Consider the following 6,000-nt stretch of genomic DNA (forward strand, 5'->3'; position numbering starts at 1 on the left):
TTTCAAATGATTCTGAATAATTTAAGATGTTTCGAATACTCCTGTGTCATTAGCACCTTAAATATATATATACATATACCTTACCATATTAAAATGCAATCTTAATTAATATATAATTATATGTAATCATTAAATCTGTACTAAGTTAACATTATTATTCTATGTTTTACGGATATGTAAAAAATTGTGTGGTTCTTAGAAACAAATTAAAATAAAACAAAATTTTTAATAAAAATGTGTTTTTAACGAATTATTACTAACAATCCAAGAGAGAAATACATAACCAAATATCTATTAAAAACTGTAAAGTAAGTAAGCACTATAAGATACTAAAAAAGTGAGCACTAACAATGCGAACACTCCGTGGAAAAATGTAAATTTTACGAGATTTTGGAGAACAAATGCAAACAATATAGGCTAACGCTCACAGTCCAACATTGATTTCCATGTAGATATCATGGCAGGATATTGTGTTCAACTACTTCTAACAGCAAATCTAATTGATGTAAGCATGTCTTTAGCTTTAGTTAAATATACATATAAACAGAGTACTTTCAGAATTAGAACTTTAGCAAACAATTTAGCAAACATGTTTAATACATAGAATACCCTATTCAGTCAACTGTAGATCTAAAAATGTTAACAAAAATTGCGCTCATCTATATTTATCGAAAGACATCTATTCACACTAAGTTCATCTGTCCTAAATGGTCTATCCGATATTCTCAATATAAGCAATGCTTTTAAATTGTCACTGTGTTTTGTAGCTCCAGATTAGAAGTAACTTTAGGTAAATTTTCTTTTGTCTTAAGGATGTTGCTGTCATATTCCATTTCAACTATTACTAAGGGTATGATTGTACCGCGTCTTCGGTAAGACACATTGTCTGCTATTATCTATTATCTTGTTAAAATACGCATAAATGCAAGTCCTTAAATAATATGTATTTATACATGACGTAATATAACACAGGAAGTATATTTAATAATGAACTTTCACAGCAAATTAACAGAACTACAAGTTTAGTACGGCTTTGGGTCAATTAACTAATAAACCCTCACTCTGTGCTGCAAATTTGGCGGGGTACAAGTTAAACCCGTGGTACTTGCAGTCTTAAAAAACTATTTACGAATAATTAAGTAAAAATAATAATTCTAAAAAGACCACTGATGATAGTTATTTGGCAATTCTAGAAACAGCTGTATGGTCAGCCAAAAATTCAATTAATTAGTAATAAATAAAAATGTTGTTGTTGCAATTCACTACTGCTCGAAACCTCTCTATTAAATACAGTAAATACAGTTTTATTAAATAAAGTAGTCTCTACTTTCATAGCTGTTGTTATAAATAAATTTATTATTCTTTACATAAAATAAGAATATAAATAATATTTTTAGAAGCTTAACTATTTAAGTTAACTTATAGAAAATATTATTGGGTAAGAAAATATTTATGAATTTTCCAACAAATAACTTGCTCTTTATGTACCGCAGTCACATCTTAATTTGTAAATTTTAATATAATTTATGAACTTGCTTAAAATCATATTTATTCAAGTAAATAAACTTAATAATGAAATTAATTTTACTTGGTTTAAGTTGCACAATAAAGTTTATTGGTAAATTTAATAAACATCTTTTTCATATAAATTATAAGTAAATTTTCCTAGAGGCAATATTAATAAAGTAGTAATATAAAATTTTGTGCAAGGATAGAGTAATCAGAAAATACAAGAGAACCATCAATGTCTGCTATATTAATCATCTAAAATGGACGAAAGCGGAAACAGCAGGAGCGTCAGGATAATACGAAAACAGCTTGAAACAATGGCAGCTGAAAGCCGCCATAAAACCTGCAAACAACTTGGATTTGATTAATTATAAATGTCAAATGATTTGCTATGGAATAAAATATATCACAAAAATCTCAGAAATCCTAATATATGGTATTTCATGCTAAAACGTTCATAAAAAGATTTATTTCATAAACTCAGTTGGGAGCATGATTTAAAAATGATTTTTTAAATTTAAAATAAAAAATAAAGCATTTTTATTTTATTTATTATTTTTTTATTTCACTTCATTTTTGTTATTCTTTCTTTGTTATCAATTTTTATTTAATGATTATTAAAATTACTTTAAAATTTATTGAAAGTCGTTGGTAAGAAATAACAAGAAATAGGCAAGTTGTGGGTATGACAATATTTGACACAAATCACAAATAAAATTTATTAAAATTAAAATTAATTTTTTTAAATTTTAGAACTCAAACTCTAGGGTTTAAACTGTCTCTTTCTGTTACAATCTGATTATAGTCACAGTAACTGATTAAATGAGTACATTGAACTACCTAAAAATTTCTGTCTGTCTTTGTATGTAAACCACATCTAAATACTGATTGTGTATGTCATCTACGCTGGACAACACTTTCATGTTCAATTATTGATCAATACCAAATTGCATTAGCTGCAATATTCAGTATTCAGCCCATTATTTCGTTGACCGACATGAACCTAAATGATTGAGATTTTTATGACTTGACCTAATTTTTCCAAATGTCATCATCAAGTTCTCCACCTACTTCGCATAATGGCTAATAAAATAGTCAACTTTTTCAACTTAAGTTGTAAAAAGCTTATTAAACTTCTGCTTAATAATAGAACTGTTAAGTTCCTAAAAACTCGTAAAGTATTTATAGTTTCACTTCTTCACTTTTTATTAAGCAATTTACAAGTTTTTCGTATTTCTACGAATTCTGATTTATTCCTTTTTTTTTGTCAATCTGCCAAACTTCCTTTTATCTGTTAAAAAATTGTTCAACTATCTTTTATACAGTCTATGAGCAAAATGATGCAGCACTGGTTTAGATTAAATAAAGTATAGAAGTGAATAAAATATACTTCCAAGTTAAGTTAAAAGTGTGGTATGAAGTTGGCGTGATTACAGGAACAAAGATTTATGGACAATACAATTCAGATAAGAAATTGATAATATCTAAATAAGTAAGAAATAAAAAAACAGAACATTAAAAGATTTATTTCGCTAAAATAATATAAATTTTTTACACCCCGATATGTTGGATATAAAATAAACTGAAAGTAACTGAAAAGAACTTTCAATCATTAATACCAAATATCTTGACATTAAAGTACTAAGAGCTCAAATAAAAACATAATTAACTTCAGAACATACTAATTGATGTTATACAGGTTACCAAAACCTAAAATTTGTTACCTCATCGCATTATCTACTTTATTGTCTCATCCAGTTAACCAACTATGTTTATTAATATGATACACTTATTGCATATTAGTAGATTGACCATCCATACAATCACTGCACTGAAATAGATTTGATAAAAATTAACGAGTATTTTTAATTTTTCAGAAATTAACTAAATGTTATTGAATCTTCAATTCTTATTCAATCTTCTTTGAAGCATACCTCTTTATTATCATGCTATAGTGTCATAAGTAACAGTTTCAAAAATATTGGAACATCTTTTTGGGCATGGTTCTGAGCTCGCTGTGTAAAACAGTTGAAAACGTTGCCTTTCAGATATGTTATTGAGTTTGGGAGACGCACGCTGTTACAGCTACGAAATATGTAAATTATAATTAGAATTATCTTCCAAAAATATATTGTTATCCGTTTTTGTTTCAAATCATTTGTAACAATCATTTCGCATGAGCTATTCTTATTTCTGATATTCTTATTTCGATCTGTAATCTGTTTCAATTTAATTTTTAGTTTTTCTCAATAAGTTAAAACCAATAAAAAAGTATAAGTGAGGAATCGACAGTCCAAATCGACATGCTAACAGCACTCTAATCTGGATTCTTGGTTAAAGAAGGGGTTCTTGGTCAATGAAAAGAATTAAAAAGAATGAAAAAGACCGTGGTGACGTTTTGATAATTCCATTGATATCGCTTTAAGATAACCAATTTACATTACCCTTAAAACGGTGAACTGGATCAACAAATTTTATTTTCTTCAGATGGAAGTCACTTACATCGTGTATAGTAGCCGACCTAGTCGTTGGTTAATAAAATTACGTTAGCAGAGATAGTGTTCATACTACTAAGTCAACAACAATTCTCTAAATCCGCTGGTATATTGGATTTCACACAGAGAGTTCCTAGCTAAATTGCTATATTTTGAATTTATAAAAATTTAGAATTTCTCTACAAAAAAAATAAAAATAGATATTTTATTTGATGACTTATTTTACTCCTGTTATTATAAGCTACTTATACAAGATTTTCTACAAAAGTTCATATACTCATATACGGTTTAATTTAAAATATTATTATTTTTGTATTAAAAAATTGCAATAAATTTATTTTACATTATCACTATGTACCCTCTTTTTTCGAAAACTGTGTAAGATCTTAATGTAAAGGCAAGCATTTGAGATAAATAAAAAATATTTTCTGGTTAAAGCATAAAAGATTTATAAATTTTGTAAATTATTAAAAAATATAGAGATATTTAAGGTCCAGTCGAACTCGCTGGGTAACCGCATAAAGTAATAAAATATGTACATTTGCAATCTTACCATATCACTCAATTACTAAATAGGGTACTCTAGATAATAAAAACCTCTATTATATTAAGGCGATATTAATATTCAAGACATTGCATAAATATTATTTACTGTTCAAAAAGTATACGAAATTTTGAATTTAACTATTTGTTGCTAATATAAATTTTTTTAATGAAGCTACTGCAGCACTACACCTCTCCGATTCTCGACTTTGATAGAAAATTTATTGTTAGATTCCCATCCAGGGAAGCTTGGTTGTCAGGAGGTCCCTCCCTGGGTGAGGGTCTGCAAATTTTTACTGATGGTTCAAAGATTGGGAGCGCCGTAGGCAGTGGAGTTTTCTCAGAGGGGCTGAATATATCCTCCTGCTATAGGCTTCCGGATCACTGTAGTGTTTTTCAGGCAAAAGTAATTGCCATTAAGGAAGCTTTAGCTTGTCTAGAAGTAGGTAATATACTTGAAAGGAATATATATATACTATCGGATAGTCAAGCTGCTTTAAAGTCCTTGAGTTCTGTCCAATTCACATCTAGGACGGTCCTTGACTGCTACACATCTCTAAATGAGATGTCGACGCAGTTCAATATTTCTCTAATCTGGGTTCCCGGCCATAGGGATATTTACGGCAATTGTAAAGCAGACGAGCTAGCCAGACGTGGTGCTTCAGGGAACCACTCGGAACACCTAAACAATCTGGGCATATCGTTGACTTCATGCAAATTGATTTTGAGTTCTTCCTGTGCCGAACTTTTTAACAAAAGATGGGAAGACTCTGCGATATGCAGGCATCTGTATGCAATGTGGCCACAGACCAATAAGAGAAAATCGAAGTCTCTCTTAGAGTTATCCCGTAGAGATACCAGTCTTGTGGTGGGTTTACTGACGGGTCATTGTATTCTAGGTAATCATGCTAGGAGACTGAATCTACCGTTCAACCATTTTTGCCGCAGTTGTGGTGAGGATGACGAAAGTGCCTCTCACCTGCTTTCTTCGTGTCCGGCACATGCACGGCGTGGCCTTAAATTTTTGGGGGCTTTCTTTTTTGAGGATCTTGACGAACTTCGAGAACTCCCTCTATGTAGCATTGTAAGCTTTGTTAAGGGTTCTGGATGGTTTTAGCCCATGGGTTTCTAAATAATACGGTATCACAATGGGCCTATGGGCCTAAGTGGATCCCCCTAAGTGGGATCGCCGGTTTAACCTAACCTAACCTAACCTACTGCAGCACTAGATGGCGTTTTTAATCTTCACCCGTATTACCGCGTGAACTTTTTTTCAAATATCTCAGAGACATATTGTTCAAAATGCGTGTTTTGCACATATTGTAGCTAAGATATAATATTATAAGTATTTTTTGGAAAAATTTCGGTAAAAATATCTATTTTTAAAAAATCTTTCATACGATAATCAAATTATAATAAAATAATGAAATTTATTAACAAATTTTGTAATAAA

This window comes from Teleopsis dalmanni, chromosome 1 (assembly GCF_002237135.1).
Source record: "Teleopsis dalmanni isolate 2A chromosome 1, ASM223713v2, whole genome shotgun sequence".
In the NCBI taxonomy this organism is placed as follows: domain Eukaryota; kingdom Metazoa; phylum Arthropoda; class Insecta; order Diptera; family Diopsidae; genus Teleopsis; species Teleopsis dalmanni.